The 27,650-nt window shown below is 40.5% G+C and overlaps 2 long non-coding RNA genes across 2 annotated transcripts in view; both read right to left on the bottom strand.

The window, feature by feature from the left end:
- Nucleotides 1-27,617, bottom strand: part of LOC118014398 — a 105,221-nt gene extending 77,604 nt beyond the window's left edge. The window contains exons 1-2 of the long non-coding RNA XR_004680272.1: nt 26,723-27,617; nt 22,424-23,816 (exon numbers count right to left, since the gene is read on the bottom strand). This is a non-coding gene — a long non-coding RNA (uncharacterized LOC118014398). The remainder of the gene's footprint in view (nt 1-22,423; nt 23,817-26,722) is intronic.
- Nucleotides 1,602-17,006, bottom strand: LOC118014399. Its single transcript, XR_004680273.1, has 7 exons — nt 16,967-17,006; nt 13,975-14,160; nt 13,529-13,637; nt 10,090-11,396; nt 6,098-6,252; nt 4,891-5,058; nt 1,602-1,640 (listed from the first exon to the last, which is right to left on the bottom strand). It is a non-coding gene; the product is annotated as an uncharacterized LOC118014399 (long non-coding RNA).
- Nucleotides 27,618-27,650: the final 33 nt, after the last annotated feature.

Genomic DNA, 27,650 nt, shown 5'->3' with positions numbered 1-27,650 from the left:
GTCTGCTGGAGATGCTCTCTCTCTCCCTCTCCCTCTGCCCCTCCCCCCACTCATGTTCTCTGTCTCTGTCTCTGTCTCTCTCTAAAATAAATAAATAAATCTTTTTTTTTAAAAACTACATATTTGGGCGCCTGGGTGGCTCAGTTGGTTAAGCAACTGCCTTCGGCTCAGGTCTGATCCTGGAGTCCCAGGATCGAGTCCCGCATCAGGCTCCCTGCTCGGCGGGGAGTCTGCTTCTCCCTCTGACTCTCCTCTCTCTCATGTTCTCTGTCTCTCATTCTCTCTCTCGCAAATAAATAAAATCTTAAAAAAAAAAAAAAAACCTACATATTTAAGGGCACCTGAATAGCTCAGTCAGTTAAGCATCTGCCTTCGGCTCAGGTCATGATCTCAGCCCCGCAATTAGGTTCCCTGCTCAGCAGAGAGTCTGCTTCTCTCCCTCTGCCATTCCCCCTGCTTGTGCTCTCTCTCTCTCTCTCTCCCTCTGTCAAATAAATAAATAAAATCTTTTAAAAAACTACATATTTAATGTTCTGGGAGGATATACTCTAACCAGCTAATAGTGATTATCAGAGGGAAATAACCATTTGCTTTTTCTTTTATGTATCCTTTATAATGAAAATAATAATTGCTAGTAGTTGCTGGGTGTTTATGAAATGCTGGGCACTGTTTAAGCTCATTCTATGTATTGTTACATTGGTATTCCCCTTTTGGCAGATAAGAAAGGAGCTCAAAAGAAGTGTAACTTTCTCAAGGCTGTGCATGTAGAAAGCGATAGAGAGCCAGGATTCTAATTCAGGCAGAGAGACTCCAGGTCCTCACCACTTCACTTATTCTTCCTTTTATAAGGTGGTTCATGTAATACCTTTTTTTCTTAATTATATTATCTTAGAACACACAGAATTATATCTGGGTACTCAATTCATTAGCAGCTTTCCTCCTATGGCTTGAATCAGTTTCACATCAGTAGGAGTTAAGAGCATAACAAATCTAATAAGTGTATTGAGGAGCAACATGTGGGTTGATTTTAGTCAACAGAGAACTGAAATTGTGCCAGTTCAACTGAACTTGGGGCTTCATGCAGTGTTTACTCAAAGTAGATCATGCAGTTACAGAACTTTCTAAGGAATCGCTTTAAATAAATACTACTTCTGGGAATTGGTTTTCTTCTCAAATGTATACTTAGTAACTTTTAAAAAGATGGACTTAGTAGACCAAAAAAAAAAGCAAAAATAAAAGACAAATTATTTTCATTTAGAGTACTTGATAACAACTATCTGTTCAAGATGCAGAAAAAGCATTTGACAAAGTACAACATCCATTCATGATAAAAAAACCTTCAACAAATAGGTTTAGAAGGAACATACCTCAACATAATATATGAAAAACCCATAGCTACGTCATACTCGATGGTGAAAAACTGAGAGCTTTTCCTTTAAGGTCAAGAAGAAGATGAGAATGAAGGGACGCCTGGGTGGCTCAGTCGGTTAAGCGTTTGCCTTCGGCTTGGGTCATGATCCCAGGGTCCTGGGATTGAGTCTCATGTCAGGCTCCTTGCTCGGTGGGGAGCCTGCTTCTCCCTCTGCCTGCTGTTCCCCCTGCTTGTGCGCTCTCTCTCTCTGACAAGTGAATGGATAAATCTTAAAAAAAAAAAGAAGATGAGGATGTCCACTCTCAACACTTTTATTCAACATAATACTGGAAGTCCTAGCCACAGCAATCAGACAAGAAAAAGAAATAAAAGGCATCCAGATTGGTAAAGAAGAGGCAAAACTTTCACTATTTGCAGATGACATACTATATATAGAAAACCCTAAAGACTACACCAAAACACTACTAGAACTGATAAAGGAATTCAGTAAGGTCGCAGGTTACAAAATCAATATACAGAAATCCATTGCATTTCTATAAACTAATAATGGAGTAGCAGAAATAGAAATTAAGAAAATAATCCCATTTACAGTTGCACCAAAAATAATAAAATACCTAGGAATAAACTTAACCAAGGAGGTGAAAGACCTGTAAAGAAATGGAAAGACATCATGCTCATGGATTGGAAGAATATAGTTATATTGTCCATACCACTCAGAGCAATCTACAGATTTAATATGATCCCTATCAAAATACCAACAGTATTCTTCACAGAACTAGAACAAATAATCCTAAAATTTGTATGGAACCACAAAGACCCCGAATACCCAGAGCAATCTTGAGAAAGAAGAACAAAACTAGAGGCATCACCATCCCAGATTTCAAGATATACTATAAAACTGTAGTAATCAAAACAGTATGGTACTGGCACAGTGATAGACCTGTAGATCAATAGAACAGAACAGAGCCCAGAAATAAACCATGATTATACAGTCAATTAATCTTCAACAAAGGAGGAATAAATATATACTGAGAAAAAGATAATCTCTTCAACAAATGATGTTGGGAAAACTGGAGAGCTACATGGAAAAGAATGAAACTGGACCACTTTCTTATACCACACACAAAAATAAACTCAAAATGCATCAAGGACCTACACATGAAACCTGAAACCATAAAAATCCTAGAAGAGAACACAGGCAGTAATTTCTCTGACATCAGCCATAGCAAGATTTTTCTGGATATGTCTCCTGAGGCAAGGAAAACAAAAGCAAAAAATAAACTATTTCCCAATAGTTTACATCAAAATAAAAGGCTTCTGCACAGCAAAGGAAACAACCAACAAAACAAACAAACAAACAATCTACTGAATGGGAGGGGATATTTGCAAATGGCATGTCTGTAAAGGGTTAGTATCCAAAATACATAAAGCACTTATACCAAAAAAATAAATAATCCAATTTAAAAATGGGCAGAAGACATGAACAGACATTTCTCCAAAGAAGACATACAGATGGCCAACAGACACATGAAAAGATGCTCAACATCACTAATCATCAGGGAAATTCAAATCAAAACCAAGCTGAGGTATCACCTCACACCTGTCAGAATAAGAGGTTAAAATCAAAAATACTAGAAACAAAAAGTGTTGGCAAGGATGTGGAGAAAAAGAAACCCTCCTGCACTGTTGGTGGGAATGCAAACTGGTGCAGCCACTGTGGAAAACAGTATGGAGGTTCCTCAAAAAAATTAAACATAGAATTACCATATGTTCCAGTAATTCCACTACTGGGTAGTTACCCAAAGAATACAAAAACACTAATTTGAAAGGATATATTCACCCCTATGTTTATTACAGTATTATTTACAATAGCTAAATTATGGAAGCAGCCCAAGTGTCCATCGATAGATGAATGGATAAAGAAGATATATATATATATAACGGAATATTTTTCAGTCATAGAAAAGAATGAGATCTTGCCATTTGCAACATAGATAGATCTAGAGGGTATAATGCTAAGTGTGCTAAGTGAAATAAGTCAAAGAAAGACAAATACCATATGATTTGACTCATATGTGGAACTTAAGAAACAAAGCAAATGAACAAATTAAAAAAAGAGACAACCCCCCAAACAGACTCCTAGTTATAGAGAACAAAGAGATGGTTACCAGCAGGGAGGTGGGGTGGGGGATGGATTAAATAATTGAAGAGGATTAAGAGTACACTTATCACTATGAGCACTGAGTAACATATAGAATTGTTGAATCACGATATTTTAGACCTGAAACTAATATAACTCTATGTTATATGCTACGTGACACCGAATGCTAGGGACACAGAAATGAAATGTCCAATCTAATGTTTACCTGCAAGGCCAGGACACAGATACACAAACCTGAAATCCTAGGTTAATAGGCAAATGCTATAATGGAGGTAGGAAGAGGATGGCGGGAGTCCATGGAGTTGACCACCTAAAAAACTGGGAATCCAGAAGGCTTCCGTCAAAGAGTACATGGGATTCATGAGCAGGAATTTGCCAGAAAGGAAAGCAGTTGGATTTCCAGAGTTAGAGTTAATCAATGTGCAAGGTCTCAGCAAGATAAAAGTTCACGGTGTAATAAAAACAGTGAGGGGGGCACCTGGGTGGCTCAGTCATTGGACTTCTGCCTTCATTCAGATCAGGTCCTGATCCTAGAGTCTTAGGATCAAGCCCTGCATCGGGCTCCCTGCTCGACAGGAAGCCTGCTTCTCCCTCTCCCACTCCCCCTGCTTGTGTTCCCTCTCTTGCTGTCTCTCTCTCTGTCAAATAAATAAATAAAATCTTAAAAAAAAAAAAAACAGTGAGAACCCTGAACTGCAGTTTAGGCTAGGGAGATAGGACGGGCCATGTGGTTATGGATTTTATTTATGGTAGAGAATTTGGACTTTATCCTGAGAGCAGCCAGGACCTGATAGAGCTGCTAGAAAATAAGGAAGCATGTGTTAAATATGAATATTATAAACCATGGCAATATAAAAATAAAAACATAATTAAGGAAAATTGGGAGGAAAAGAGTAGAACAGTGGATACCTATGCTAATTTCCTCAACTTTCATAGCTAGGAGTCAACAGATACATCTAAAAATCAGTCAGAAAATAGGGACCATCTATATCGTCCAGTCATTAAAGGCAGCCTCTAGAACTGGATATATTACTAGAGGCAACAAATATCAGGAGGCAAAAGATAGTAATTTAAATAGAAGTTTCTACGAGAATTCTTCCCATTCTTTACAGTAAGTAGTTAGTACATATTGCCCAGAATTGATATATCAAGAACAGAAATTAGAAGCGGAGTTTAAAATAGTTGCTTCTGCAGAAGGAGACTTGGGCGGAAAATACTTTCCGTTGGTTTTGATACCTGGAATTCCCTGCATTTGACACAAAAGACAAAAGGAGCATAGATGTTCTTTCTTTCTCTTTCATCACTTTCTCCAACAGGGTATTTATTAATGCATTACCTTTATGATACAGCTTCTTACCTCCTCTCTTAGGAGAAAGTCTCCAAAGGGATGTTTATTGCTTTTCTAGGTACAGTCAGTCTTCACTCATATAATGAGAAAAACAGTCTTCAGCCCATGCACTAATGAAAAATACAGACTCCTAAAGACTTCAATGAGCTTAAAATAATCAGTACTGATATCGCTTCTCTAGATACAGAAAACATAGGAAACAAAAAATGTAAAGACTTTCATCAGAAGTTAATTGAAAAAAGACTTTAGTCACAGCACAGGTCCTAAATTAACAATTTTTTTATTTCTTCACTGTTTTCATGCATGTAAGGGAAGGTTCAAACCTTATTAAAACCATCTTAATTACTTAAATGGAAAAATGTCACAAGGGTTTTAACACTCCCTTGGAAATAACATCTTTATGACAAAATTCAAACTAATTTTTTAAAAACCGCATTGAAAATCTCAACAACCACCTGCCAGAAGGTTATGTTAAAAAGAGACAATATCGGGCGCCTGGGTGGCTCAGATGGTTAAGCGTCTGCCGTCGGCTCAGGTCACGATCCCAGGGTCCTGGGATCGAGTCCCACATCGGGCTCCCTGCTCCTTGGGAGCCTGCTTCTCTCTCTCTCTCTCTCTGTCTCTCATGAATAAATAAATAAAATCTTTAAAAAAAAAAAAAAAAAGAGCCAATATCCCTAAAAAAAAAATGTCCATGTCTCCATCCTTCAGACAAAAAGAATGGCATCCACTATACTATATGCAAAAACAATTTTTTAAATATTTCTCATGGTAGGGTCATCTATACAAACATCAAGACATAACCAATATGACTTTCCTCTTCTCATGCAAAAATTATATATATTTATGAGGTCATACTCTAGAATACTCAGAAGTACAGAGGCTAACTCTGCAAGACCTGGACTAGAAACTCAACCTGACACTACCTGGGTGACCATGGACAAGTCATTAGATCTAAGTCTTGGTTTCCTAACAGTACTTATTCCAAGGGTTGTGATAAGGGATTACCCAGAAGAATGGATGTAAAGTGCTTAGGTGTTAAAAGCACCTTTTAATAATAATAATAATAATAATAATAATAATAATAATAATAATAATAATATACCAGGCGGGCAGTTAATTTATAATAAGCAAAAAACCAGAATTTTGTTAGATGATATGAATCCAACAAGGGATACCCAAACAGTATCTTAGGGAAAAAAAATCTAGAACTCACAAGGCAGATTATGATATCAGCCAGCCCTTCAATGGCAACACAATCTTCATTCAGGCCACCTCCTGCTGGAGGTAAATCTCTTCCAAGGAATGGCTTTTTCATTTTCATTGAGAAGCTGTTTCCCAGGAGCCAGAAATGATTTGGTTACCGCCTGTCTATTGGAGTGAGAAAACTGGTTATATGATCAAGGCTAACTCCTACAAAACACTTTATAAATCCAAATGCCGAATGCCAACAGGATATTCTTCTGACAGTTTTATCCAAACATGTTGACGGTTCCAAAGTCAGGCAGTCTTCTCTGGGTGGGGAATGAGGTGGTGAGGCAGAGGAGGTATTGAAAATATGCACGCATACAAAGGAGATAAGTAAACTGCAAAGTCAAAATATTACTATCTGTCCCTGTAGGGAAGAAGTTTGCTGACCCCTGCTATAGCGTCTAAACACTGACCTTTGAGAACTTCTGCCTTAAGGATTTCAAACTCTAGGGGCAATCAGAGCAAAACCTTGGTTTTTGCATAGCAAATGAGGTGACCACATTCTTCTTTCTAGTAATGGTTCTGGGATATTGAATAGAAAAGGACATTTTCCTTCCTCTATCTTTTTGCTTGAATTATTATAGACGAAATCATTCACTATTAGACAATCGGTTTATTGGATGGGACACCGAACTGTCATTCGATCAGAATCGTGTGTCATTTGTTCTAACACTCGTGTTGAAACTGAGAAGGAACAGGACCTTTCCTGAGGCCAACAGCCCTCTGGCCACAAGCCGTGTTACCACCCAGCAACAACAAACAATATCCCGAAGCCAGAAGAACAACTTGAAAGTTCTGAAAACCAATTTTTTCCATGCTTTTGTCATCGAAGCTCATTTCTGTGGAATAACTCAAATGGAATGGATGTAGACTATTTGTGGTCTTTATCCTACCAAGTGTGACTAGTCCTATAGTAGACTCGTGACCAACGTGGGGGTTAGAAATACCAATTCCTGCACAGTGGAAAATCCACATATAACTTTTTTTTTTTTAAGATTTTTTTTTATTTATTTATTTGAGAGAGAGAATGAGATAGAGAGAGCATGAGAGTGGGGAGGGTCAGAGGGAGAAGCAGACTCCCCGCTGAGCAGGGAGCCCGATGTGGGACTCGATCCCGGGACTCCAGGATCATGACCTGAGCCGAAGGCAGTCGCTTAACCAACTGAGCCACCCAGGTGCCCCCCACGTATAACTTTTGACTCCCCCCAAATTTAACTACTAATAGCTTATTGTTGACCGGAAGCCTTACTGATAACATAGTCGATTAACACACATTTTGTATGTCATATGTATTATATACTATGTTTTTACAATAAATCAAACTGGAGAAAAGAAAATGTTAAGAAAATCATAAGGTAAGGGTGCCTGGGTGGCTCAGTTGGTTAAGCGACTGCCTTCGGCTCAGGTCATGATCCTGGAGTCCCTGGATCGAGTCCCGCATCGGGCTCCCTGCTCAGCGGGGAGCCTGCTTCTCTCTCTGACCCTCCCCCCTCTCATGTGCTCTCTCATTCTCTCTCTCTCAAATAAATAAAATCTTTAAAAAAAAAGAGAGAGTGCAAAAAAAAAAAAGAAAATCATAAGGTAGGGAAAATACAGTTACAGTACTGAACTGTAATTATCGAAAAAAATCCAACATATACGTGGACCCATGTAGTCGAAACCCATGTTGTTCAAGAGTCAACTGTACTTTTCTCTGAAGTATTAACATGGTTGAGTATGGGGCCCTGCCCCAGAGCCTGCTGTGTATGCAATAAGTGATCACATTCTACCTTCCGGGACCTGGGGGGGAAACATGAATCCTGAATCCAGCTCGTCCTAAAGGTTTTCAGCAAGGGACTGAGGACCTACATTCCGTTTGGTTATGATTGCAGGTGCCACTACTTTGAAGCCAGCAAACTTCTTTTACTACCAGGTTCCCACATAAAATGGGGCTCCTCCAATATTTTAGTGTTTGCAAACAGTATGAGGCTAACATTTGCTCCAGCAAAGAAGCGAATACATTGTACTAACAGTTTTCTCTTTTAAGGATTGTGTACAAAGCAGAAATGTCTGGGTTACAAACATTATGAATACAAATGTAACTATTCTTAAAGTGGCACACCCTATTCTCTCTCCATTGTTATCACACCCAGTTTAAATAATGAATTTAATTCAGGAAATCATTTTTTGGGACTCTGCCATGTGCTAGGCAATAAGGTGGGTATACTGGTGACTAGAACAGGTATCTTCTCCTATAAGAAAACAACAATTTGACAGGATGCCTGGGTGGCTCAGTTGGGTAAGTGTCTGCCTTTGGCTCAGGTCATGATCCAAGGGTCTTGGGGTCGAGTCCCACATCCGGTTCCTTGCTCAGCAGGGAGCCTGCTTCTCCCTCTGCCTCTGCTGCTTCCCCTGCTTGTATTCTATCTCTCTCTGTCATATAAATAAATAAAATCTTAAAAACAAAAAACAAAACAAAACAAAAAAAAGATTAAAAAAAGAAAACAATTTGAAAGTGGATATACAAGAGGTACCGATTGACTCATTCATTTATTCCACAAATAAATTTATTGAGCACCTACTACAAACTAAACACTATACTAAGGGCTGGGATTTTAGCAGTAAAGAAACAATCCCTATCATCTTAAAGTTTACATGCTAGTGGAGAGAGATATATAACAAGCAACATAAATAAGTAAAATAAATTAATATAAAACAGAAGAAAATAGAGAATGACAGAATAGGAGATGCAATTTTAAATAAGGTGACTGTAGAAGGCCTCATTTACAATGTATCATTTGAGAAATGAGGGTGTGTCAAGTAAATATTGCAGGGTGGGAGGTGTTCCAAGTGGAGGGAACAGCAAATGCAAAGGTCCTGAGGTAGGAGGGTACCTGGCCAACCTGGAGGAATAATAATGAAGCCAGTATGTCTGGAGTAAACAAGGAGAAAGGGTAGTAGAAGTCTAGGGAGGTGGGAAGAGAGATCATGTTGGATAGTGTAGGCCACTGTAAGGACTTTGGATTTTAGTCTGAATGAAATGAAGAGTCTCTGAAGGATTTTGAGCAGTTGAGAGACTAACCAATATTTTTAAAGGTTGGTTCTGCTATGAAAGTGTCAAGTATGGAAGACCATCTAGTAAAGGGATTCACTTAGGCTAAAAGGGCAGTGAAGGCCTCCTGAGCAAATAACATTTGAGCCTGAAGAATTTGTTTACTGTGGGGAGTTAGCGCGAGGGAAAAGGGAGGAGCTCTCTCCCAACACGAGGACCAGCTGATGAGAGAAAACAGCCAGTTGGAAGCTTTTAATGCCACAGTGAGCATCTTCTACTTTCTCTTAAGTCTAATTATTGGAAGACTTTAAGCAAGGGAGTGACACAATCGGTTGAATGGTTTTTTTGTTTTTGTTTTTTTAATTTATTTGAGAGAGAGAGCACAAGCAGGGGGAGTGGCAGGCAGAGGGAGAGGGAGAAGCAGACTCCCTGCTGAGCAGGGAGCCTGATGTGGGACTCCATCCCAAGACCCCAGGATCATGACCTGAGCCAAAGGCAGATGCTTAACAGACTGAACCACCCAGGTGCCCCCGTTCAATGTTTTATAACAACTGTCAGATTGTTATTCATAAAATGGAATCAGTAGTGGTTTTTTAAACCACAGGTCATGACTCCAATTCAGGAGATCACCAGATTGCAATTTTTTAAAAATGAAATAGAATAGAAAACATCAGAATGCCCTTCAGGTTTTAAGGGTAAGGATAGTGGCAGGGAACTTTTGATTCTGTATATACATATATTCGTGTGTGTGTGTGTGTGTGTGTTTGTCATTGTCCAAAGTTTGAAAGTCACTTGATTAGCAGGAAAGACATAAAAAGAGGGACAGCAGTAGAGGGAATATGCTGGAATCTTTTTAAAGGTATCTCTGGTCACTGAGACGAGAGAGAGAGAAACAAAGAGCCCTGCGAAAGCTCTCGTGGACCTACCTAATGGGTTCTAGGGGTAAATGAATGGTCCAGGGCAGTTCAGCAACAGGATGGATGGCTGAAATTGAGATTATGGGTAGAGAAGATAATGAGCTTAGATTTCAACATACTACCTGCAAGCCATCACAGTGGAGATACTTAGTTTAGAGCACATGATAAGACCAGATACTGAGATCTGGAACTGGTCAGCACCGATAGATTTAAAAAAAATTGTTGAAGATTTCATGACAAGTAATCCCATCATACCTCATAGTGATGCCATGTAATATTTGGGGGCAAAATACACTACATCTTTTGGGACACAACATTTACCAAAAAAAAAAATTATTTTGCTTCTCTGGAAATTACATTTAACAGGGCCTTCTGTATTTTATCTGTGATTCTAATCAGTGTTCAAGTTCCCTGAGAACAGAAGCAGATATACCAGTCAGGACACAAGGACAACAACACAGGCAAAGAGGTAAGGAGCCCTAAAGTTAGTGTTTCACGAGGGATTCTTTGCTTGACTAATATAAATGCAAATTTGAAATGTAAAACTGAATCATTAACTTTGATTAATTATAAGCACAACGATGTCCTGCAGAAATCCTCCTTGCTTGGGTTCAGGATAGGCACCTGCATGGCTCAGATTCCTGGTGTGCCCCACTATCTACTGTGGATCAGCTACAGGATCCAGGATCTCACAGAGCACATACGCCTAAAGAGGAAGCTAAGAGCTAGCACCTAGTTGGGCTGTCCCAAAGGGACTTACCTTTAGGGATGAACCATTGGGAGGAAAGTTCTGTCTGCATTTTCACTTGCATAGAACTTGTTTATAGGGCTGAACTTGACACAAAACCAAAAACTGAAAGGCTGCTATTGTGGATATAGCTTTTCCTTCAGGAAAGAAATTTTTTTTTTTTTAACAACACACATTTTCAATATATTGAAATGACTTGAGTGATATGGCTTTGAAAAGAGCCAATGAAAAATGACATAAATATAAATCTAATACATCAAACTATTTCAAAATACATAATATTTTCTTCTTTCAGGGAAGCTGTGCTCCTACCATCCTGAGATTTCACACACTATACACTATAAACTGAATTCCTTGGCCTTGATCTATCAGCAAACACTGACGATCTCATTGTCCCTGAGCTCTGACTCCAGAGGGCTCCACGGAAAAGAAGGAGCAAGAAATTATATACACACATACATGTTCTCAAAGCACATCAGCAGATCCCACACTGACAGCTGCTTGGTTTCTTGCAGGACTGGGTTCCATGACCATATATATCTATAATTGCAAAGGCATTCTTAAAAACCTGTAAGGAGATGTATAATAGAAATATGACTAGAGAAACATGAGTGACATCTGCTACTTAACCCTATTACATTTCAGCACCGAGGTTCTTTTTAAAAAAAAAAGATTACTTTTTCATTGAGCGTCTGCCTTCGGCTCGGGTCATGGTCCCAGAATCCTGGGATTGAGCCCCGTGGAGCAGGGAGCCTGCTTCTCCCTCTCCCATTCCCCAGCTTGTGTTCCCTCTCTCGCTGTGTCTCTCTCTGTCGAATAAATAAACAAAATCTTATATAAAAAAAAGATTATTTATTTAAGAGAGAGAGACAGGGAGAGTGAGAGAGAGCAGGGGGAGGGGCAGAGGGAGAGGGAGAGAGGGAATCCCAACCAGACTACCCGCTGAGCATGGTGCCCGACTCGGGGCTCGATCTCTCGACCCTGAGATCATGACCTGAGCCAAAATCAAGAGTCAGATGCTTAACTGACTGGGCCACTCAGGTGCCCCTCAACACCCAGATTCTAATGTAACTTCAGTGAGGGCAGGAATCCTAGCCTGTGCTCTGTTTGCCAATGTGGTTTGCAAAAAGGGGGCAAGATGAAGAGTCCACCAAGCCAATCATTATGTTCAGAGGGATGTTGAAACTATTCAAAGTTTTCATTTCTAAACTTGTCAAAGGGAACTCAGTAACCAAAGGCAGACACTTCATTTCTTTCACTCATTCAACAAATGTCTACTGGGGACCAATAAGTTGCCAGGCACTCAAGAATATGCAATGGGAAAAAGACAGTCTTTTCAACAAATGGTGTTGGGAAAACTGCACAGCTGCCTGCAAAAGAATGAAACTGGACCACTTTCTTACACCATACACAAAAATAAGCTCAAAATGGATTAAAGGCCTAAATGTGAGACTTGAAACCCTAAAAATCCTAGAGAAGAACACAGGCAGTAATTTCTCTGACATTGGCTGTAGCAACATTTTTCTAGATATGTCTCCTGAAGCGAGGGAAACAAAAGCAAAAATAAACAATTGGGACTACATCAAAATAAAAAGCTTCTGCACAGAAAAGGAAACAATCAACAAAACAAAAATGTACTGAATGGGAGAGAAGATATTTGCAAACAACATATCTAGTAAGCAGTTAATATCCAAAATACATAAAGAACTTATGCAACTCAACACCAAGATAATTAATAATCCAATTTAAAAATGGGCAGAAGACATGAACAGACATTTCTCCAAAGAAGACCAACAGATGGCTGACACATGAAAAGATGCTCAACATCACTCAGCATCAGGGAAATGTAAATCAAAACTACAATGAGATATCACCTCATACCTGTCAGAATGGCTAAAATAAAAAATACAAGAGGGCGCCTGGGTGGCTCAGTTGGTTAAGCGACTGCCTTCGGCTCAGGTCATGATCCTGGAGTCCCTGGATCGAGTCCCGCATCGGGCTCCCTGCTCGGCAGGGAGTCTGCTTCTCCCTCTCCCACTCCCCCTGCTTGTGTTCCCTCTCTCACTGTGTCTTTCTCTGTCAAATAAATAAATAAAATCTTTTAAAAAAAAAAATACAAGAAACAAGTGTTGGCGAGGATGTGGAGAAAAAATAATTTGCTCTCACTTTAGGAACAATGTCTGATCGGAATAAGGGAAATCAGCAACTACCAGATTTTGAGGAAAAGATTTTAAAGCATGAAGATAATGTAAAATATATTATTTGTACGTGTTCAGATGTTAACTTGCAAATGTGCAAAGACATAGAGTTTTACAGAATTTTGAAGACCACTGGTTTAAAGAATTTAACCCAATGAAAGAAGGTCTATGCTAGCTTATATGCACGATAAAGCGACAAGCACAGGCCTTCTATAGGAAAAGGTGAGTTTGAATGCAGCTGGATTGTTCTCAGCCCGATCCTCAGGAACTTCTGCTCATTCCCAGGGAAAAGACACGATAGTGCTGGTAAATCATAACATGGGGCCACATCACCCAGACATATGTGGGAAACTGCTCAAGGAGGTTGGAAGACAGACTACAAGTGAGGAATGAGGTACTACCTTCATGACTGTGCCCATCTCAAGAGCCACAGGGCCATGGAAATATCTGAAACCACAAGGGAGCCAGGGAGACCACAGGTCAAATCGCTTGTGCGACAAACCTTTGAGACTTCCTGCAGCAGGTGGGAGGGTGAGGAGGGGCTCCTTCTATTTCCTCTGATCTGTAGGATCAGCACCTTACTGCTGTTCTCAGGAACCTGTGGGTGTAGTCTGGGGAAAGCAGGGAACTCTTTAAATAAAATGTCTAGAACTCATTAAATATGAAATCCCTTTCTTCACTGTCTCTACCTCTAGCCTCCCCCTCTTCCCAATTAAAAATAAGAGAAAACTAAGGCGCAAGGAAGCTGAATTGTCAAAGGTTCTGAGCTCTCCTAATTTCAAGTCTAGAATTTTAGCCACAGACCAGACACTACTGGAAACTGACTGTCTCGGAAGGACATACTTTGTATTTTCCTCAAGTTGTTTTTTATGTCATTTGGCTAAGAAACAAAATTGGCTCGGGTTTGGGCAGGAAGCTGGGTAAGAAGTAGTCACTGTCCTGACTCACCAGGTGTGTCACCCTCGTTGGGTGGCAGCTCATCCACCAACAGGATGAGCCCCACTGAGAGATGTGCACTGGGATTTGTCTGGATGCAGTGTGATCAACAAGGACACATCACTATTTTCCTTCTCCATTCTCAGTGAAGTATCCCTCGATTTGACAGTGTCACCCATTGGAGGGACTTTGGGTTCCCTGTGAATAACAGAGGCCCCATTTGCTAAAGGAAAGAAACTTCTTTCCTCTTTATATTTAGAATTCCATTAAAGATTTACAGTGCCGAGTGGCAAAATAGGTAATGAACATGAATTTGATGTACTCACAGAAAAGATCAACTATGCAGTCTCCCCACAGAAATTCTCACACTTTACTAAATTTGAAGACTTACACTTTATGTGTTAAAAGAGATTTGTAGACTTCTTTGTCAAGGACCTCTGTCTATGGGGTCGGGTGTTGTACCATATTTCTGAAAAGTTCACATTTCTAACCCAAATCATTGTAATATGGTTCCCTTTCAGACCCATATGGTTATATACACTGGGTGATTTGACAAGATCTTCTGATCATTTTAAAAAATATTTTATTTATTTGAGAGAGAGACAGAGACAGCGGGAGAGAGCATGAGTGGGGAGGAGAGAGAGAAGCAGGCTCCCCGCTGAGCAGGGAGCCTGAAGTGGGGCTCAATCTCAGGACCCTGGGATCATGAACTGAGCTGAAGGCAAACGTTTAACTGACTGAGCCACTGAGGTGCCCCGTGAATCATTTTTTAATAACCTATATTTCCCAAATAGTTTTTTCTGACCCTATCCAGCTCACCAGCTCCCTTTGTGACTTAACATACCTCCAAAAATAACTTAAAAGGGGGCTGGCAACCATGAGGAAGAGGAGCTTCCCTCTCTCTTTCCCCATACAAGGCAGATACTGCACATCAGTTGCCACACTTATTCCACTGTATTGAGACTTAGTCTTAATTCTTCACAGCCCAACACTGCAAACAACACTGTCAACTAATTGGACTTGACATCTAAATGGAAATCTATTAGCAATCCCAGGATTAAATTAAATCACTAGAAAATCTAACTATTCTTGAGAGGTTTCTTTGAACACCCCAAATCTTATGTCTGGCCACCTAATGTCATATTCCTAGTGGTAATGTTCTTTAGATGACTCAAAAGTTCTATCTCTGTTTTTACACATTAGAATTTTAACTCCCATTCTGAGTTTTGAGTTGTATCAGGAATTAATTTCAGATGGGGAGATAAGGAACAGATTATCTACTCCCTATTTTATTTCTTTGAAATGAGTAGAGCTTTGGTTTCCCAGATTGTCTACTAAGTTGACCCTTGGGATTCTAGTTTGATTTGTGTTTAAGGCCAACATATATGTTCATATTTTATCTGATTTATCCATCCTTAAAATAAGGGCTCTAAAAACTAACCATTGCCTGGTTGTCATTTAATATTGGCAGACTTGGAGCTCTCAGGTGGCTCAGTTGGTTGAGCATCTGCCTGCAGCTTAGGTCATGATTCCAGGGTCCTGGGATCAAGCCCCACATCAGGCTCCCTGCTCAGTGGGGAGCCTGCTTCTCCCTCTCCCTCTGCCCCTTCCCCTGTTTGTGCTCTCTCTCTCTCAAAAAAAAAAAAAAAAAAAAAAAGAACTTTAGTGTGTATAAAATCACAGTAAAAGGAATAATTTCTGATTTCGTCCAAAAAATTAATTCTCCCAACAATAACATTGCTAAGAGTTCTCAAAGATGAAACCACTTTGCCTGGGTTATATATTACTTTTAAATCTCTTTATTAGAAGAATGTCTCAGGCACTAGAGAGAATACATTTTTTTGAATGTTAAAGAATTTTAGTTTCCTTAAAGAGTTTTGGTACCTTCAGAGTTAATTATATACTTTATACCTGAACATAAAAGATTAGTAACCTAAAGATATTTAGATAGTTTCTCTAAAGATTAATAAAATGATGAATAAAAATATAAGCCTTTCCTGCTGAATTATTATGGAAAGAAAATTTCTTCAGCCATACGTAGAACAGTAAAATTCAAATCACAAACACAACTATGCATCCAAATATAACATTATTGTAGTTGTCAAAACAATTATTAACAATAGTTCTTCTAGTGTGCCCTGTGGCCAGAAGAATCCCAGAGTGGGACATTAATAGGTCCTTTTAATTATCATCACTCCCTGGAAAAAGTCCATCTTGAGAAAATATGCCAGGGATGTACCAGCTCTGATGACAATGTACAGGCAAAGATTTAAGTTGAAAAATGGCATAACAACGAGCACTGTTGGGCTATAAGGGATGAAAAGCCAAATCACTTGGCTTATGGGGGGAAATAAGGAAATTAACTGACTCATATAAAAAGTCTAGGCATTGACTTCAAGCATGGCTGGATCCAGTGCAACTTCACTGCACCTTGATCTCTTCCCATCTCTCACATCCACTTTCCTTTTTATTGCCTTCACTCTAAGGCAAGTTCTCTCCCTGTGACAGCCCGAATAGCACTAGGCATGTATCTTCCAGATTCCTATCCAGCCAATGCCCAAGTATTTGTTCTCATTGGACCAAATTTGGTCACACACCCACCCATGAACATTCACTGCAGCCAAAGGGTGCTGGTCCAAGCAGAAAGAAGAGTGAACGCTACACAGACAGAACCAGTAGCTTTCTACCCTAGTAAGGCATAACCAAGTTTATATTGCTTTTCAGCTGTGTAAATGCCTAGGTTCCTGTTTCCTAAAATTGGGACATCTTGAATTCTTAGAGCCATCTGTTCATATCATAAGATTACCTCAAATTCAAATGTTCTTGTGGGAATAGAGCACACTAGTTTGTGAGAAGGTTCCTATCTACTCGGCGTGTTGCCTCTACATTGTAGCTGAAGTCCCAAAGCTAAGAATAAGAAGAGACAATTCCACCACCCCATCCCCTGTCCCATTCTAAAGAGTGCCTGAAACATCCAGGCCAGACTTAATAAAAGAAAACATACCAGCGGCGCCTGGGTGGCTCAGTCAGTTGAGCGTTCAACTCTTGATTTCAGCTCAGGTCATGATCTCATGGGTCGTGGGATTGAGTCCTGCGTGGGCTTCGCGCTCAGCGGGGAGTCTCCTTGGGATTCTCTCACCTTCTCCCTCAGCCCCTACCCCCACTCACCACACACTCTCTCTCTCAAATAAATAAATCAATCTTGGGGCACCTGGGTGGCTCAGTGGTTAAGTGTCTGCCTTCGGCTCAGGTCATGATCCCAGAACCCTGGGATTGAGCCCCGCACTGGGCTCCCTGCTCTGCGGAAGACTGCTTCCCCCCTCCCACTCCCCCGCTTGTGTTCCCTCTCTCACTGCGTCTCTCTCTGTCAAATAAATAAATAAAATCTTAAAAAAAATAAAATAAAATAAATTAATCTTAAAAAAAAAAAAAGAAAACAAATCAGTCCGGTATCTATGAAACCCTCACTTCCAGTTTTTATAGGACCTGGCTAAATTGTGAAAGATCATTGAAGAAGCTCAAGGAGAGCAGGAATTCAGAGTGGAGAGTGTTTGGGCTGTTTTTCCTTCTTTTCTCACACAGAGAGAAAGGTTAAGTTACCTCCCAACCTCTCCCATAAAGATGGAAGGAATCTGCAGAAGGGCAGACAGGCGCCTTGCTTCTTAGCAGAAGTGTAACTTACCAGATGGTGAGATGACAAAAACAAAGCAGAGTAAGTAATGGGTGTGGCTGTGTGTTGCTTGAGATGGAGAGATCAGGGAAGACCTCACTGATAAGAGGACACTGGGGCTGAGACCTAAAAGTGAGGGAAAAAGCCATGCAGAGAGAATAGAAAACCGGAAGGCCCTTAGCAAGAACATGTTTAGTATTTTCTGGGGTGGAAAGGAGCCAACAGGACTGGAGAGAAGTGAGCAAGAGGGAATGTGGCAGGAATAAAGGGCGGAGATTAGAATGGAGTTGCATTTACTACATGGGTGGAAAGTAATGGAGGAGTGTAAGAGACCACACACCACACCCTGCGTGCTGTACGCCCTGAGCTTTGGCTCAGGCCTGGGCTTGGGGCTGGAGGAGGCCAGGGAAACTTTGAATTATATGTGAGATTAGATGTAATTGGATTATAAAATTAGATATTATGTTTGGATTTAGACTGACCTGTATTTGTCTTTTAATACCTGAAAGTAAAGTAAAAAAATAAAGTAAGAAAAGTAACCCTTACTTTTCAGGTATTAAAGCAGCTGGAAAGCCATGAGATCTATGTGAAGGGTTATCTCCAGGGCAGGAATGAGAAGGTAAGTGCATGTTTGAGGATTACAGAAAAATAAAGCTGTTCCCTATGCGTACCTCACAGAGTTTACCTTATTCAATAAACTGATTACTTTCTAAAAGAATCAAAACCCTTACAATCTATCTGTGAATTCACCGTATACAACACAATGTTTTACACATTATTATGTGCAAACTCAGTAAACATTTGCTAAGTATCGAGTAGTATAATATTCCATTTGGGGGGGGGATGATGTGGCACTAGATAATGGTCAGATCAGGGAAAGCTGAGGTAGGGCCTAATTTTATAAATTGTATAATTCAAAACTTGAGATTATTTGTAGGGTTTACATGTGGCTTCCTGACCTTTAATCAGAGTCACCTACAAAGGACTCACTGTGAACTTGTTAGAGAGGATCAATACCCGCACAGCCTATGACACAGAAATGATATTTGCTGCTTGCTAGTTTTAATGTGCAGTGTAGGGTCCAGGAAGTAGAAACAGCTGCAGGATTGTAAGATGAAATAAATTGAACAGAAACAGAATAACACACAGAAGCGACACTTTTTTAAATGACGGAAATCACTAAATTGGCTATTTCCACTTCCATTTTTGGGCTTAAACAAGATGACAGTTTGTTACCCTTTCACATAGAAGAAGTCCAGAATTTGGCAGTCCAGAGCAGAAATGGCAGGTCCAAGGTCAGCAGAAGCTAGACTCTTCCGATGGCACTACCTTGGTCAGTCCTGAGCCTGTCACCTCCTGATCCACAATGGCTACTTGATTTCAACCCATCACATTTGCATCCCAGCCAGGCAGAAAAAAGAAGGAAGAAGGGTATTCCTCTTTCCTTTGAAGGATATTTCCATGAAGGCCTCACAAAATTCAGTTTACCAAAACTAGCTGCAAGGGAGGTTAGGAACCATGACCTTTAGTATTGTATTTCTAAGGAGAAAAAGGAGAATGGATGGAAGACATAGTCAACTAGTCATTTCTGCCTCATCTTGTTTCTTTTAAAGACCTGTGGGTGAAGTTAGATTGGACGCTTTTTATCAAGAAGAGTTACCCCCTTTCTTAAGGCTGCATGTTAAGTTAGTGTGTTCACAGCTCTATTTACTGGTTATATTGTACTTCTGATTATCCTTAATAGCTAATTCTACTAGTTCCAAAGACAAAAGTTCAGTTATATAACCTATCAACATCCTCCCTGTCCAGCCCTCCACCAATGAATTGGCTGTGCCTGATGATTCATTTGTCTCCTATGGAAATTATTAATAAATTGAGTCAGTAAGCACGTCATGAAAGGCAGAGTGTGGTGGTGGAACAGGGTGGGCTTCAGATCAGACTCTCCTGGACTGAACTCCTGCCTCCAACATTCAAATAACAACTTTGGGTAAGCTTCCAGCATCTCTAAATTCCCACTTCCTTCTTCATAAGACAAGAATGATATAATAAATACCTCCTGAAGCCGCTATGAGGAATGAATGAAATAACATGAAAAGTGACCATACGCACCTATAGCACTCAAAATTATTATTCTGTAATTCGTTCATTGTTCCCGGAGCACCTGCAATGTGTTAGGTGCCATACTTGACACTGTGGTTCTTAAAGCCTCAAGAAGACATGCAGGAAGCTTGTGGTGTAATGCAGGAGCTTAAGACACCTAGAAACAAGCTCTGCAGATTAGGAAAGGTTTTACATACGTGCAACATTAGAATGACACCTCCCTTGACTGATATCAAAATGTCAGATACATTATCTTCCAGAAAATGGGATGATTCAATCTGTTAAGGATCCACGTGCTTGATTTGCTGTTTAGTAACAAGCACTGACATGTGGGCCACCCCATGTAGGTAAATAGGGTCACATGAAAGGCTTGCAATGGCCCCACTGGGACATTTTTCTGACAAGTGACAGAGAAGTACCTACATGGTACTCTTTTGACTACTTTGTGAACATCACATATTACTTTAGGTTAGAATTTGAAAGCTAAAACAAATTGATCATCACCCTACAAAAAATTCAGGCAAAAGTCACTTTCTTTACATTGATATGTCTTCAAAGCTCAAGGCAATAGGAATGATGCACTATCTAGTCCCCACTTCCTTTATAGAGATGTGTGTGGAAGATCTCTACATGCCTGGCCTAGGGTGGGCACTGGGGTTGCAAAGATGAACAGGATGGCATCTGTCCTCCCACAATGTAGCATACAGAAGGGGCACAGACAAGTGGAATTTTCATTACCGTGTGATTAGTGCTACGGAGAGGAGAGATATTCCGGAGTGCGATGTAAGTTCATGGGAGGGGACAGCCCACCTAGCCGTGGCCAGTGAGGGAATGCTGCCTGGAGGAAGTGAGTTCTACACTGAGGCCTAGAAGATGAGTAGAAATTAACCAAGCGAAGGGCGCTTCAGTCAGTGCAAAGGGCAGGTGCAAAGGGAATGGTATATTAAGGAAGGGATGGATTCAGTCCCAGCATAGACACATACTGTGAAGAACCTTGATCCCCACTGTGATGATTCAGTTCATAGGCTTCTCCTAATTTTCTAGGAAATGCAGAGAAAAAACAAACAAACAAAACAGGATTCATTTTGTTATGGCAGAAAATAATTTTATGTAAAAATCTGAGAAACAGCTACATAATGTCACTTTTCCATGTAGAAGAAACACAGGAAAAGCAGTATACTGTTTGTGTACATATATTCTAAACAGCTTTTCAATTTATTACAGGTGCTCAACCTTTTAGTAACTTGGGTTTCATTCTTTATACCACTTCAAAAATAACCTGTTAGGGGCGCCTGGGTGGCTCAGTCGGTTAAGCATCTGCCTTCAGCTCGGGTCATGGTCTCAGGGTCCTGGGATCCCTGTTCAGTGGGGAGTCTGCTTCCCTCTCTGTCTCTCCCTCTGCCCCTCCCCTCCGCTTGTGCACTTGCTCTCTCTCCCTCTCTCTTGCTATCTCTCTAATAAATAAATAAAATCTTTAAGAAAAAAATAATAACACAGTAAAGAAATGACCATGATTCTGCAGTGTCTTTGAAAATTTTTTAAATCCATATTTAACTTGTTTCCTTGATGTAGACCCTCAAAGAAGTTTAGGCTAATTATAAGGTATGTCTATATTACTATTCCTTTAGGTGAGAGAGCCCATCACATTTCATAAACTTAATGGGATGAATAAGAATTGATGCAACACTAAAAGATTATCCAGAAATCTCTACAGAGTGACACTGTGGCAATCAATGAAGCTAATTTCTCAGTAGGCAATCTAGTACCTTTATTTTTTTTTTTTTAAGATTTTATTTATTTATTTGACAGAGAGAGACACAGTGAGAGAGAACACAAGCAGGGGGAGCAGCAGAGGGAGAGCGAGAAGCAGGCTTCCCACCGAGCAGGGAGCCCAATGTAGGGCTCGATCCCAGGACCCTGGGATCACGACCTGAGCCGAAGCCAGACACTTAACGACTGAGCCACCCAGGCGCCCCAGTAATCTAGTACTTTTAAAAAATGCATATAACTAAAGGATTTTTCTCTTTCATTTACGGTTAATATGCAAATCAGATATCCATAAATTTATTCCCGATAGAGTAAAAGCAATAAAATTTTCATGATTCAGCAGACTTTAAATCATTTACAACACTATAAGTTATTGAAGAAAGAAGCTTATAAATTGACAGAATCCCCTTAACAGCAAAGAAAATGTTAGTACTTTGCAGAGAGAAAATTCTCAAATTTCCTATTCCACTGACACAAGGAAAACAATTTCCAAAAGTTCAATAGATATTTTTAGAAGACAAAAATCATTCACAAAAATACTAGGTTAGGTGCTACGATCAGACAAAAAAAATGAACCATGGTCCTGATCCCCATAGAGCTAAGCACAAAGTGGAACAGATTACCCTCTCTCCATAACAGTATGGATTTTCAGGTTCCCACCACTAATGGAATAGAACATTTCTTGAGTCTGGACCACAAGAAACCTAGGTGAAGAAGTGGAGTTGACAATCTTACATCCTATCCCCTTCAGCATAGTTGAAATCTCTTTGAGAAGAGGAAGGGATATTAGGTAAGGAGATCCAATGTCCTCGTTCTAAGTCATTTGAAGTACCTTTACTCCCTCTGCGAGGTGATATGCCTCAATAACCACCCCCTTTCTCATGGTCCTACTCCTCTAGCACACCCTGGCCCTCCACCACTTACCATCATTATTTGGAAACATCCATTTGACAGAAAGAGCCATGAAAGGTACATGTGATTTTGACATTCATTCTTCCAACACTTCAAAGATACCTGAGGGCAGAAGAGCAACTGACTTAAGAACCTGAGTTGCTATTATGTATTCAAAAATTCAATTCACTCATCTCTTAGGTCTGCAAGTATAAAAGTATCCTGTGGTGAATTAAGTGTGTGTTACAAGTGATGTGCCCAGGCTCAGGAAGATGAAAGAGAAATTATGTATGCTGGAGTAACTGGGGGAGGCATTTAAATAAATACATATATACATATTTACTTATCACCCACCATGCGCCAAGTATATAATTCTGTGAAGCAGGTATTATCATTCCCATTTTATTAGAAAACACAATCATTAAGACAAGAGATTTTCCTTAAATAGTTAAGACATGGGCCTAGACCTTCCAGTCCAGCACTCTTTCCATTAACACTAGCCCACTTCTTGGAAGTGGCGAGGTGCTAACTGGGTCTTGAAAGATAGATAGGAGCAAGGTAGTGAGAAGACACAAGTGCAGAAGGAAGAGAAGTGTGTCTCAGGCCTGGTCGCCCTTAAGGGTATTGGTAGAACACATTGCCACTAGATTTTCTTTCACATTTTTCTCTCTAGTAAGACATTAGAGAAGAGACAACTGAGAACGAAAACCTCTTACTTGACAGTTCTGTTCCTGAGGGTACCAATTTAGGAGGACCAGAGCCTCGAGGGATCACTCTCAAGGGTGGGAACCCTTAGATAACAAGTTTATGACTTTCTTCAGTAGTTTAGAAAGCCCAATTCATTAGAATCTTGTAAAATTTCATCATTATCTCATTGTCCCTCATTCTGGTCTCCTCCGGAAAGTAGAACACATTATAGAAAAAGGGAGAACTGATGTTACAACACCACTGTTCTGTCTTGTCTGTTTCTTTCTCTAAAGAAGTCTCTTGACTTCATTTGTTAAGTGATCAGTTTACACTAGCAACAGTTGGCAGCTAGTCCCGCTGAACTATAGTGTGTAACTTCCATCCATTTAGGTATCAAGTTTTGGATGTGAACACAACAAAAGATCTCTCTTGGATTGAACTGTATAGATTGCGCTTATGTTACCACAGTTTTGTTTATACATTTGATTGTTAATGTTTACATTAAAAACTCAGCTTAGTATAAAGGCTGCTTATTCCATGCCTTGCTTATTTTCAACAATTAAGTTAAAATTTTTTTTTAAAAAGGTGTTTTGCATGAAGGCTTAGTAAAGCTTAGGTTACACATTAGAATTCAAGAGCTGAATATACAGTTGTTGGCCGCATAGTCCAAAAAGGTAGCAGGCTTGAAGGTCATAATGTCACGGGAACAACGTCTGAATGACATGAGAAGTTTTAATTCCTAAGAAATTGTTGAAAGAGAAAGAAACTATTAGGGGGTTTTGGTTACTGGAGGAGGAGGCTAGAGTTGTTCTCAAAATTTTATCAGTGATGACTTTAGAAAACCAGCAAAAGGTCATTAGTAAAACAGCTGGCTTAGATAATAGTCAACAAGGCTAATGCAGGATCAAAATATTCTGATTATATAATCTGTTCTGATGCAAACTCTCTATGGAAGTCTTACCAGGAAAATGGAAGATTCTAAAAGGGAACACTTAAAGCAATTTTTTAGAAAGGCATCAAGTTCTCCATTTGTTATATACTGCAATACATAACAGTTTCCAATGACCTATTTTAATGGAAGTTTTAGGATTTTTCCCTGTGCTTCTTGTGCCTTTTATGACACTACCATTTTCTTGTTTGTGCTGTTAAGGCACCACTAATGCACCACAAAAATATTTTCAAACGCCAATAGAGAAAAAAAATGGAAGGAACAGCAAACATAGACTGCAAGGGATGAGAGCAATATATGAAATAGACAAGTCAGTCGGTCACTCAAGAGTACAACAGAAATTAGTGGACCGGAGGAGGCAAAGCATTGCCTTGCCAAACCATAAATTTGCAATGGTTTTTTTCATTTGGCAAAGGACATCCAGAATACGTAGACAGTCGATCAAAAACAATGCAACATGGCATAAAAGTATTAAAATGTAAACAAGTTTCCAGTTTAAGATTAACGTTAGGGTGAGACTTGTAAATTGTGTGAATTGCTAAGTAGTAATATTTACTTAGATTCACTTATCACAGTTCACATGGCTAAACAAGAAGAGGGGTGACTAATATCTAGAACAAAATGGTTCATGTTCATATGCCTAAAAAAGGTTTTTGTATCTGTGGTGGTTTTCAAACTTCAGCATGGGCACAAGTTGTTGGGATGCTTATCAAAATGTAGATTTCCAGGTCCCTTTCCCAGAGATTCTGATCTAGAAGTTCTACAGGAGGGTTTCTCAATCTTGGCACTATTAACATATTAAGAGATGATTTTCTTGCTGTGGGGACACCCTGTGCCTTGCAGGTGGTTGAGCAGCATTCCAGGTCCACTAGATACCATAGCATCCTTCCCCTGGGCCTGTTTTCAGATGTTGCTAAATGTCCTCTGGGGGCACAAATCACTCTCCTCCTTTGGGAATCACTTGTTAGGGTGAAGCTTATGGACTGCATTTCTAATAAGAATATCCAAGTGGTTTTGGTCAGTGGACTAAACTTGAGAAACACTGAACTAATGTGTTGAATTATGTCCCCTCCAAAATTCATATGTTAGAGTTCTAACCTTCAATACCTCAAACAAAATGTGATCCTATTTGGAAATAGTCATTGAGATTTAGTTCAGATGAGGTCATACTTGGTTAGAATGGGCCCCTAACCCAATATGACTGGCATCCTTATAAAAAGCAAAAATTCGGACCCAAGAGATGGGCACACAGGGAAAATGACATGCAAGCCAAAGAACTACCAGCAGCCAGGAGAAAGGGCTGGAACAGATTCTTCCCTAACTTCCATGGCGGGAGCATGGCCCTGCAGACACCTTGACCTAATACTTCTAGCCTCCAGAACTGTGAGACAATAAATTTCTGTTGTTTAAGCCACCCAGTTTGTGGTACTTTGTTAGAGAAGCCGTAGCAAGCTAATAAATAAAGAATAAAACACAAGTCAGAGTTTAGCACTGGAACATTTGAAGCAGGATCAGAGAGAAAAATGGAAAGATTACAGATGGTCCCCAATTCCCGATTTACCTTTCTCAGTGCCTAACTTAAAATAGAAGTTGATAGTTTTTATTTTTATTAAGCACTCTCCACATATATCTTGTCTAAGTTAAATATTAAGAATAACATCTTATAATTTGTGACTTTATAAGGTTAAAATTGCCAGTGTTCCATTTTCAAGTTTTCATCTGGATTATATAGCACTTGAATAGATATGCTTGAGTCTGGAGTTGACTAGAAGACAAATGGAATTAATTAATTATGCCATTATCTATAGAAAAGGCAATATGTAAATGTGAAATTCCATACAAGGCAAAAATGCATGGACTGATCACACTGTAGCTTTAAGAAAAGTGTTGACTGTTTCAGGTCACAAAGGCACTATTTAGAGTACAGCAAGAGGGACCATGTGTCCAGCAGGCCACACAGTCATGTGCCTCTCCAAAGTAGGCAATTCATATTCTCTCACTGAAAGAATGAAGCCCATGATATTAAAAAAAAAACTTAAGAGGCATGTACTCTAATAGCTTCATTTGCAATAAACGTGAACACTGCTATCGTTATTAATTATCAGAAGACAAAAACAAGAGCCCAGGGCGCCTGGGTGGCTCAGATGGTTAAGCGTCTGCCTTCGGCTCAGGTCATGATCCTAGGGTCCTGGGATCGAGTCCCGCATCGGGCTCCCTGCTCCTTGGGAGCCTGCTTCTCCCTCTGCCTCTCTCTCTGTCTCTCATGAATAAATAAATAAAATCTTTAAAAAAAAAAAACAAAAAACAAGAGCCCAGTGGCAAATGTCAGTCTTTTTCTCCTCAAGATAGAACAGTCATACTAATAGATATCTTAGTTCCTGTTTCCTCCCACAACTGAACAGGGGTGAAAAAACAAGACTCTTTGCCTCAAGATTTTAGAAAGAAAAGTTGTAAAGCTTCTATTGCAGATGAAGGGCCCCAACATTCATCTTCTCCCGCTCCCATAAGCATAAATAGTTCATGATAAAGATCGGTAGGCTCCTAGAAATGTCTATAAACTAACTTGAGTGGTCAAATACAAACAAGGTCGGGCCTAGACCGCTTAAAGCGCCCTCCCCAAATCAGGATAATCGAACAGGACGTTAGCCTGGAAGCCTCTGCCAAACTCTAAACTTTACCTCGGCAAATCCCCTCACCTTTAATCTAGGAAACTTTCCAGCATGCCCTTCAGTCACATGAAGTTGCCGTCAGAGCCCAGTATACCTCGTGTGTCCCCGGAACAGGTTTGCCTCTTGGGGCAAAGAGGCAGGGTGGGTAACTAAGTTTGGCATGTGGTCTAAGAGGCCCCAGAAGGTTAGGACAGGGACTGCTGATTCTCCAGGCTTTTTTCTTTTTCCCAAAGAGGGCAAGACCAGCAAAGAAAGGACTGTCTCCGAAAGGAGAGCCGCGCTCAGACAAAACAGAAATCCGGGGGACCAAAAGGAGAAGTAAACGGGTTTTTATAGCAACACTAATAGAAGGCCTTCTCTGACCTCGCCAATGATTTTTTCAGTTACTGAACACTTTCACCCCTTCCCCCAGCGTGCCTCTCTTCTCACTCACAACGCTCACACCCCCTCCCCGCACCCTTCAACAAAGGTGAGGGCCCACGGCCAACTGCGGGCTCTAAGGTCCGCGGCGGCCAGCTCCAGTCTAGGGCAGTTGCCTAGATGTAAATTTGACGTCGAGAGATCTAATCTCCCACGTCTGATCTCCGGTTATTGTGCCTCTAGGGGGAGGCAAAACAGGTGAGGGCGGCTGGAGGAAACCAGTTCCGGCACAGTCCGAAAGGGCGAAGCGAGGGTGCGAGGCTAGGGAAGGAGACGACAACGCGATAAATAAAAGGAGGCGCGCCCTAAACACTGCCTCTCTCCCTGGGATCACCTTGCCTTGACCTAGTTGAGCCGAGCAGGAAGGAACCCAAGGGGGCGAAGGAGAGTCTGGGCGAGCGGTGGGCGGGGCCGCGAGCGGGAGCTTTCTCGTGCTCGCTTGTGATTCGCCGACGGATTCGGGCCGGAAGCTGCCGGGAGGCACTGACGGCGGCGGCGGCGGCGGCGACGGCGGCGGCGCACGTGGTGACGTGCG

The sequence above is a fragment of the Mirounga leonina genome, unplaced genomic scaffold (assembly GCF_011800145.1).
Source record: "Mirounga leonina isolate KUSES-001 unplaced genomic scaffold, KU_Mleo_1.0 Mir_154, whole genome shotgun sequence".
Lineage (NCBI taxonomy): Eukaryota > Metazoa > Chordata > Mammalia > Carnivora > Phocidae > Mirounga > Mirounga leonina.
The sequence above is the reverse complement of the archived record's forward strand: the minus strand, read 5'-3'. Positions and strand labels throughout refer to the sequence as shown.